Consider the following 10,828-nt stretch of genomic DNA (forward strand, 5'->3'; position numbering starts at 1 on the left):
AAAGCAAAACCATGCAAGGTCACTTGGAACAGAGAACAATGAAGATGCCCAGCTAGGAGGTGTGGCCCAGTCGCACGAGCCTGGGCTCCGAACCCACGAGACCTGGGGGAGAACCCTGGCTCCTCAGCTGGGAAATGCAGATAGTAAGCTTTGAAGTTTTGTGGAGAATAAAGGAGGTAAAGCACCGAAATGTAGTAACTGTCCAATAAAGAGCACCTACAACTGTCCTTCTATTATCCAGTTTTATGTCATGGCTATCACTATTCCAGACAAAATAATGAGATCACAGAAATAGTAATAGCCTGAATTGTGATTATTTTTCTAGATTCTGATGTTTTTTTCTACTGACCAATTTGAAGAGACCACATAAAGAAATTTGTAAGGAAGAAATACAATGGATTCTTATTGTTCTATAGTCCTGCTTGAGTTTTATTTGAGTTTAATCCAAGGGGATTTATTTCTCAAAAAGCACCAGAAAGATCTACTTATAGCCCAACCTGAGGCCTCAGACCTTGAGGATGAGTTAGAGATAAACTCATTTCAAAACGTACTTATAGCTTGACCAGGTGGTAGGTGGCTCAGTGGATAGAGCATCAGACTGGGATGCAGAGGACCCAGGTTCAAAACCCTGAGGTCACCAGCTTGATCATGGGCTCATCTAGCTTGAACGTGGGCTCACCAGCTTGAGGGTGGGGTTGCTGTCTTGAGCATGAGATAATAGACTTGACCCTATAATGGCTGGCTTGAGCCCAAGGTCATTGGCTTGAGCAAGGGGTCACTCGCTTTGCTGTAGAACCCTGGTCAAGGCACATATGAGAAAGCAGTCAATGAACAACTAAGGTGCCACAACAAAGGATTGATGCTTCTCGTCTCTCTGCCTTCCCTTCTGTCCCTATTTCTCTCTCTCTCTCAGTTTCTGTCACAAACAAACAAACAAACAAACAAAACAAACAACCCCCCCCCACCATATTTATATTGCTAATGATTATGGGTAGGGCCACTGGTAATTCAGAGCCAGTATATTGCTACTTGCTATGTCTTCATTTTGGAAGAGTCCTCCACTGATAAATATTCTGTCCTTATATGTCTTTTTTTTTTTTTTTTTCTGAAGATGGAAATGGGGAGGCAGTCAGACAGACTCCCGCATGCGCCCAACTGGGATCCACCCGGCATGCCCACCAGGGGGCGATGCTCCACCCATCTGGGGCATTGCTCTGTTGCGACCAGAGCCACTCTAGCACCTGGGGCAGAGGCCATGGAGCTGTCCTCAACACTCAGGCCAACTTTGCTCCAATGGAGCCTTGGCTGCGGGAGGGGAAGAGAGAGACAGAGAGGAAGGAGAGGGGGAGGGGTGGAGAAGCAGATGGGCGCTTCTCCTGTGTGCCCTGGCCGGGAATCGAACCTGGGACTCCTGCAAGCCAGGCCGACGCTCTACCACTGAGCCAACTGGCCAAGGCCTGTCCTTATATGTTTTTCAACTGCATTTAAAAGAGTTACCTACAACTTTTATGGAAAGCAAATGTTTTTCAATTCATTGAAATAAAATAAAACCACTGTCTCACATGATAAGGGGGAAAATATTTTCTTTCTCCCTTTCATTAAAAAAAAACACACCTAAAACCCAAACATAACAATGAATAATGAAAGGAAAACAAATGAAGCCATTCCATTCTGTGGAGGAGGGCAGAGTGGCTGCAGGGGACAGCTGCAGTGCGTTTGGCGTCCCAGTTCTTTTCTTCCTGTCACTTTATTACTTACCGAACCAAGAATGTAGACAATTCTGGCTATGGTTGTTTTGCGTTTTAGTTTCTCGACTTAAAGTCTGTTGTGCTCATTTGCTTCTTGTGTCCTAAGCTGACAGGGTCACTTCAGCCTGTGTGCATGGAGCCACACAAGCAGGGGGGATTTACTCCTTTCGCAGCTCCACCCCTTCCCAGGAGGCCCTTGAAATTTGGAAGGGCTCACTGCCTCAGTCAGCTCAGGCTGCTATAACAGGCTACCATAAACTTGGTGGCTTAAACAACAAACATGTATTTCTCATAGTTCTGAAAGCTGGAAGTCCAATATCAAGGTGCCAGCAGAGTCAGTGTTTGTTGAGAGCCCACTCCTTTGTTTGAAGATGACCATCTTCTTGCTTTTTCCTTCCATGGCAAACAGAGAGCTATGTCTGGTCTATTTAATGTCTCATAAGGACACTAATCTCATAATGGGGCACTACCCTTAAGACCTCATCTATACCTAACTACCTTCCAAAGGCCCCAGTTCCTAATACCATTACAGTGGAAATTAGTGCTTCGACATGAATTTGGTTGAGGTGTGACAGACACCTAGAGCCCTCACACAATGCCTTTGTGAGTGTTTATCAAAATTGTCAAGCCCTTTATGACTCAAGCATTTTTCACTGTGGTTTTGGTTGGGTACCCATTCACTGCATGCTCACATACCATCACTGTGTGACCTTCAGCAAGATGTTCTCAAATGTTTGTGTCTCCCCTCCTCAACCCCTATGATGATATTTGGAGGTGTATCATTAGAAAGGTAATAAAGTTTAGGAGAGGTCATGAGAATGGAACCACCATAATGGGATTAGATCTTCCTCTTTTCAGAAGCAGGCACAAGAAAGGTCATGTGAGCACACAGTGAGAAAGCAGCCATCCATAAACCATGAAGAGAAGTTTCACCAAATACCAACCATTAATTTGAACTTCCAGCATTCAGAACTGGAAAAAAAAATGTGTGTTCAGTAAGCCATCCCATCTATAGCTTTTTGTTATAGCAACTCAAGCTGACTGGGACACAAGATGACTTCAATTCTACTAAACTGAAAGGCACAGGAGTAGAAATAATGAATGTGGTAATTCCTAAAGGGGTGTTTAATTTATTTTTGAAAACATGTTTTTAAACTTATAGAACAAAACTCTTAGAAGTGAATATATATTTTTAAATTTTATTTTATTGATTTTAATTTATTCTGTTTACCTAGACTCTAAAGTCCCCCCAAATGCATCCCCCTCCCCCGTGTTCCCCTCAACATCCACTTTGCCGCCCTCCCTGCAACACCCTCCCCTTTTCTTCCAGGATTATCCCATCCTATCATCCCCTTTCCCTCTGTCTCCTTTCCCTCTGGTCCCTTTGATCCCACCTCTGTCTCTATTCCGCTCCTCAGTTCACATTGTTCATTGGATTCCTCGAATGAGTGAGATCATATGATATTTTTCTTTCTCTGCCTGGCTTATTTCACTTAGCATAATAGTTTCCAGGTCCATCCATGTTGTTGCAAATGGTAAGATTTCCTTTTTCGTGGCCCCATAGTATTCCATTGTGTATATGTACCACTGCTTTTTAATCCACTCGTCCACTGACGGACACTTGGGCTGTTTCCAGATCTTCGCTATTGTGAACAATGCTGCCATAAACATAGGGGTGCATTTCTCCTTTTGAGTCAGTGCTATGGTGTTCTTGGAATATATTCCTAAAAGTGGGATGGCTGGGTCAAAAGGCAGTTCCATTTTTAATTTTTTGAGGGATCTCCAAACTGTTTTCCACAGTGGCTGCACCAGTCTGCATTCCCACCAGCAGTGCAGGAGGGTTCCCTTTTCTCCACATCCTCGCCAGCACTTATTCTGTGCTGTTTTATTAATGAGTGCCATTCTGACTGGTGTGAGGTGATATCTCATTGTGGTTTTAATTTGCATTTCTCTAATGGTTAGTGATGTTGAACATTTTTTCATCTCCCTATTGGCCATCTGTATGTTCTCTTTGGAGAAGTGTCTATTCATTTCTTTTGCCCATTTTTTGATTGGATTGTTTATCTTCCGGGTGTTGAGTTTTATAAGTTCTTTATAAATTTTGGTTATTAACTCCTATCGGATGTATTGTCAAATATGTTCTCCATTGTGTGGTTTGTCTTTTTATTTTGTTCATATTGTCTTTAGCTGTGCAGAAGCCTTTTAGTTTGATATAGTCCCCTTTGTTTATCCTGTCTTTTATTTCACTTGCCTATAGAAATAAATCATCAAATATATTGCTGCAAGGGATGTCAGAGAGCTTACTGCCTATGTTTTCTTCTAAGATGCTTCTGGTTTCAAAGCTAACATTTAAGTCTTTTATCCATTTTGGGTTTATTTTTGTGAGTGCTATAAGTTGGTGGTCTAGTTTCATTTTTTTGCAGGTGGCTGTCCAATTTTCTTAACACCATTTATTAAAGGGGCTGTCTTTACTCCATTGTATGCTCTTACCTCCTTTGTTAAATATCAGTTATCCATAAAGGTGTGGGTTTATTTCAGGGTTCTCTGTTCTGTTCCATTGATCTTTATGCCTGTTCTTATGCCAGTACCAGGCTGTTTTGAGTACAATGGCCTTGTAGTATAACTTGATATCAGGAAGTAGGATACTTCCCACTTTATTCTTCCTTTTCAAGATTATTGAGGCTATTCGTGTTCTTTTTGGTTCTATATAAATTTTTGGAATATGTGTTCTATATCTTTGAAATATGTCATTGGTATTTTAAATGGTATTGCATTGAATTTATAAATTGCTTTGGGTATATAGACATTTTAATGATGTTTATTCTTCCTATCCACGAACATGGTATATGCTTCCATTTGTTAGTATCTTCCTTGATTCTTTTATCAATGTTTTATAATTTTCCAAGTACAAGTCTTTAATCTCCTTGGTTAAATCTACTTCTAGGTAATGTGCTTTATATTTTTCATTGCAATAGTGAAGGGGATTTTTTTCTTAATTTCTCTTTTTGACAGTTCATTGTTGGTGTATAAAAATGCCTTTGATTTCTGAGTATTAATTTTATATCCTGCCACTTTGCTGAATTTATTTATCAGGTCCAGTATTTTTTTTACTGCAACTTTATGTTTTTCTATATATAGTATCATATCATCTGCAAATAATGGTAGTTTTACTTCTTCTTTTCCAATTTGGATGCCTTTTATCTCTTCTTCTTGTCTAATTGCTGTGGCTAGGACTTTCAGGATTATGTTGAATAAGAGTGGTAAAAGGGGACACCCCTGCCTTGTTCTTGATCTTAAGGGTATTGCTTTTAATTTTTGCCCATTGAGTATGATGTTGGCTGTGGGTTTGTGATAGATGGCCTTTATCATGTTGAGATATGTTACCTGTATTCCCACTTTGCTGAGAGTTTTGATCATAAATGGGTGCTGGACTTTATCAAATGTTCTTTCTGCATCTATTGAAATTATCATATGGTTTTTCTCCTTCGTTTTGTTTATGTGATGAATCACATTGATTGATTTACAAATATTGTACCAGACTTGCATCCCAAGAGTAAGTCCCACTTGATCATGATGTATAATTTTTTTCATATATTGCTGGATTCGGTTTGCTAATATTTTGTTGAGGATTTTAGCATTTAAATTCATCAGGGATATTGGCCAATAATTTTTTTCTTTGTGTTGTCTTTTCCAAGTTTTGGAATCAGAATTATGCTCTCCTCATAAAGGGAGCTTGGAAGTCTTCCCTCCTCTTGTAGTTTTTGAAATAGCTTGGGAAGGATAGGAGTTAGTTCCTCTTTGAATATTTGGTAGAATTCACCTGTGAAGCCATCTGGCCCAGGGCTTTTGTTTATTGGGAGTTTTTTGATAACTGTTTCAATCTCATCTTTTGAATTGGTCTGTTTAGGTTTTCTCATTCTTCCAGATTGACTTTTGAAAGATTAAATGTTTCAAGGAATTTGTCCATTTCACCTAGGTTGTCTAATTTTTTGGCATACAGTTCTTTGTAGTATTTTCTTACAATCCTTTGTATACTACTATGTCAGTTTTTATTTCTCCACTCTCATTTTTAATTTTATTTATTTGAGTCCTCTCTCTTTTTTTCTTGGTGAATCTGGTTACAGATTCATCGATCTCGTTTACCTTTTCAAAGAACCAGCTCTTGGTTTCATCAATCCTCTGTATTTTTTTTTTTTTAGCCTCTATGTCATTTATTTTCACTCTGATCTGTATTATTTCCTTCCTTCTACTTCCTCTGGCCTTTACTTGCTGTTCTTTTTCTTGTCCTTTTAGATGCAAGGTTAAGTTGTTTATTTGAGCTTTTTCTAGCTTCTCAAGCTATGCCTGTAAATCTATGAACTTCCCTCTCAAGACTGCTTTGTTGTGTCCCATAAATATTGAGTTGTTGTATGCTCAATTTCATTTGTTTCAAGAAAATTTTTTATTTCTTCCTTGATCTCATTGTTAACCCATTTGTTATTTAAGAACATGCTATTTAGTTTCCAAGTGTTTGAGTGTTTTTCAGTTTTTCTGTTGTGGTCAATTTCTAGTTTCATGCCATTGTGCTCAGAGAAGATGCTTGATTTGATTTCAGTCTTCTTAAATTTGTTGAGACCACTTTTGTGCCCTAACATGTGGTCTATCCTAGAGAATGTACCATGAGCACATTCAAAAAGAATGTATATTCTGCTGCTTTAGGGTAAAAGGTTCTGAAGATATCCATTTAATCTAGTTGATCTCGAATGTTCTTTAAGTCTGCTGTTTCTTTGTTAATTTTCTTTTTTGAGGATCTATCCAGTGATGTTAGTGGAGTATTGAAATCCCCTACTATTATATATTGCTGTTGATATTGCCTTTTATGTCCATCAAAGTCTGCTTTATATATTTAGGTGCTCCTATATTAGGTGCATAGATATTTATAATGGTTATATCTTCCTGTTGGATTTCTCCCTTTATCACTATGTAGTGACCTTCTTTATCTTTTACTATAGCCTTTGTTTTAAAGTCTATTTTGTCAGATATAAGTATTGCTACCCCAGCTTTTTTTCATTTCCATTTGCATAAAATATTTTTTTCTAACCTTTTATTTTCAGTCTATGTGTATATTTTCTTTTGAGGTCTGTCTCTTGTAGACAGCATATGTATGGGTCTTGTTTTCTTACCCATGCAGCTACCCTATGTCTTTTGATTGCATTATTTAATCCATTTACATTTAAGGCTATTACTGATATGTAGTTGTTTATTGCCATTTTATTCTTTAAATCTACATTTCTTTTTTACTAGATTCCCCCCCCCTTTGTTCTGTTTACATCAGGCCCCTTACCATTTCTTGGAGCATTGGTTTGGTTGTAATGAATTTTTTGAGTTTGTTTGTTTTTGTCTGGGAAGCTTTTTATTTCTTTTTCAATTTTAGATGCTAGCCTTGCCGGATAAAGAAGTCTAGAAGTCTTGGTTATAGGTTCTTGTTCTACATTACTTTGAATATTTTTTGCCATTCCCTTCTGGCCTGAAGTGTTTCTGTTGAAAAGTTGGATGTCATTCTTATTGGGGCTCCCTTGTAGGTGATTGACTGCTTTTCTCTTGCAGTTTTTAGTATTCTTTCTTTATCTCTTAGGTTTGATATTTTGATTATGATGTGTCTTGGTGTAGATCTCTTTGTGTTCCTTTTTAATGGGGTTCTCTGTGCTTCTTGAAGCTGTGTGACTTTTTCCTGCATCAATTTAGGGAAATTTTCAGCCGTGATTTTTTCAATCAGGTTCTTTATCCCTTGTTCTTTATCTTCTTCCTCAGGAATCCCTATCATGTGAATTCTCTCTATGTTGTCACAGAGCTCTCTTAGAGTTTCCTCAGACTTTTTTCTTTTAAACAGTTTTTTAAAATTTATTTATTTATTTATTTTAGAGAGAAGGGACAGAGAGAGGGAGAGAGAGGCAGAGAGAGAAAAAGGGGGAGGAGCAGAATGCATCAACTCCCATATGTACCTTGACCAGGCAAGCCTGCGGTTTCAAACCAGCGAACTCAGCGTTCCAGATCGACACTTTACCCACTACACCACCACAGGTCAGGCTCCTCACACTTTTTGTCCTCTTTTTTTTTTTTTTCTGTTCTGCTTCAGTGCTTTCACTTATCTTGTCTTCTAAATCGCTGATTTGATTCTCTGCTTCACCAAGCCTGCTTTTAATTCCTTCTAGTGAAGTCTTCATTTCTGGTATTCTGTTTGTCATTTCTGTCTGGTTCTTTTTTGTGATTTCAGTGTCATTTTTGATGGTTGCAATTTCTTTATATAAGTGCTCATTAAGTCCATCCATTGTAGCTTTGAGATCCTTAAGCATCATAACAATCATTATATTAAACTCTGCATCTGGTAATTTGATTACTTCCATTTCATTCAGTTCTTTTTCTGGAGATTTTTCTTGTTGATTTATATGGTTTACATTCCTCTGTCTTACCATTGTTTCTGTGTGTGGTTTGCAGGCTTGTTAGAGTTGTTGGTCTGAGGTTGATTTATTTAATTTGGCTTCTCCTCCAGGCCTTTATTCCTCTGCCTCTGTGGGTTGGTTGGATTTTAATTCTCCATAACTAGTAGAACTGCTTTAAAGTCTTGATTTTTCTGCTGGTTGTTTGCTGAACCCAGCAAGGGAGCTTCTGTTTGCTGATCTCAGCAGGGGGCTTCTATGTTTAGGAGAGGGGAAGTGGGCTTATCTTGTTTTTGTTTTTTGGCCCTATTTGAAACTGTATTCAGGAATGGGGTGGGCGTGACCTCTGAGAATTTGAAGGTGTGTTCTGCCTAGTTACTCTTCGAGGACTGGTGCATTTTCAGTATAAAAGGAGAGGTGTCTCAGGTCTTCCTGGAAACCTGAGTCACTGCCCCTCCCCCTTACTTACTCCTTTCCAGAAGGCCTTTCATGCTTTTGGAGCTGGAGAGCTTTTTGGAGGTGGATCACCTGGTTCTACTCTAGGCTTTTGCTGGGTGGAGGGAGTGACCCCTCCCCCAGCTATGGCCACCTCCACACTGGAGAATGAGTCATCTCAGCTCATGTCAGGTCCCCTTGTCTCCCTCTCCTCACTTTCCTCATGCAAGACCAGTCAGTCCTCTCAGCCATCCTTGCCCCCAGAACCCCAGACAAGTGACTGTGAGTGTTATTTTCTGCTCTGTCCCTTTAAGGCTACTCTTTCACCAGCCGCTTCCCACAGACAGAACTCTCATTCTTCTCCCCACTCAATGCTGTCCAGCTATCTTCTTCAGACCCTGGGTTTCTAGACTGGGTCTCTGGTCCTGATACTGAGGACCCCCACCTCTCAGTGTCTCTCTCCTTGTAATGTGAGCCCTTCTGGACTCTCAGCCTCAGCCTCTGCTCGCTTCTGGGAGTGGGGGGAACCTCCACCACACTCTCTACCAGGATTGGTGTGGATTCTTTTGTGCTCCTTGGGTTTTTTGTTTGTTTGTTTGTTTGTTTGTTTTTTTACAGAGACAGAGAGAGAGTCAGAAAGAGGGGCAGATAGGGACAGACAGACAGGAACAGAGAGAGATGAGAAGCATCAGTCATCAGTTTTTCGTTGCAACACCTTAGTTGTTCACTGATTGCTTTCTCATATGTGCCTTGACCGCGGGCTTTCAGCAGACCAGGTAACCCCTTGCTCGAGCCAGTGACCTTGGGTCCAAGCTGGTTAACTTTGCTCAAACCAGATAAGCCTGCATTCAAGCTGGCTGTCTCAGACCTGGGTCCTCCACATCCCAGTCCGAAGCTCTATCCACTGTGCCACCACCTGGTCAGGCTGTGCTCCTTGGTCTTTGAGTCCTGTTCTTTTAGTCTGAAGTTGGTTTTTCACGATGATTGTTCTTAAATTAATTTGTAATCCAGTTTGGTCATGGGAGGTGGCACTCTGTGTGTCTGCCTACTCTGCTGCCATCTTGGAACCCTTACAAGTGAATATTATCTATAATACTGACTGTTACATATGAATCTGAAAAAAATTGATTTTGTTCTATGATATAATAAAGTACAACTTTTTTTCCCAAATCTTTTTTTTTTTCTACAGAGACACAGAGAGAGAGTCAGAGAGAAGGATAGACAGGGACAAACAGACAGGACTGGAGAGATGAGAAACATCAATCATTAGTTTTTCGTTGCGCATTGCAACACCTTAATTGTTCATTGATTGCTTTCTCATATGTGCCTTGACCGTGGGCCTTCAGCAGACCAATTAACCCCTTGCTCGAGCCAGCAACCTTGGGCTCAAGCTGGTGAGCTTTTGCTAAAACCAGATGAGCCCTCGCTCAAGCTGGTGACCTCGGGGGCTCGAACCTGGGTCTTCTGCATCCCAGTCCAACACTCTATCCACTGCGCCACTGCCTGGTCAGGCCCAAATCATTTTTAATCATTTAAAATGTTACTTACTCTTTTTAGCATGTGAGGAATCTAACAATATAACTATATGAAGGTTCAGTAAATATAGAACTACTCTATATAACTCTGTATCTCAAAAAATGATCCACTTTTCCTTTTAAGAAAGTTGTGTGTTTTCTAGAATTTTGATAAATAGTACATTCATTTCACTGCTGGGAATTTTGCCTAATATATTCAAGATTTCTACATGGTAACAAAGGTTTGTTCAAGCTGCATGTGCTCTTTGAGGGCTTGGTGCAGCAGTGTGTTTATTAAGGCCTAACATCATATTCCATTATGTCAGCTACTCATCCTCCCTAGTGAAACATGATCTGCCACCATTGTGGACTAAGTGGTGTCAAGTCATCCAGAAACACTCACCAAAGACATGCTGCTTATTAAATTTATCTGAAACTCTCACCCAAACTAGTGCTGCATTCTATGTAGATGGGAAAAATGCAATTCTGTTTGGAAGTGACACTAAGAGAATCTTGTGCTAGGAAAAGAATTTTCATCAGAATCTCTTGGGTCATGTATTAAAAATGCACATTCCCTGCCTCCAACCCCAGAGTTTCTGACCTGTTAAGAATAGTCTTGGATTAGATCCAGAAATCTTGTTTAATAATAAAGCTGGGCGACTCTGACGTCATTGGTCCACTTGGAGAAACATGCTGCCAGGGTGTGGCACAAGGA

Source organism: Saccopteryx leptura, chromosome 8 (genome assembly GCF_036850995.1).
Source record: "Saccopteryx leptura isolate mSacLep1 chromosome 8, mSacLep1_pri_phased_curated, whole genome shotgun sequence".
Taxonomy (NCBI): Eukaryota; Metazoa; Chordata; class Mammalia; order Chiroptera; family Emballonuridae; genus Saccopteryx; species Saccopteryx leptura.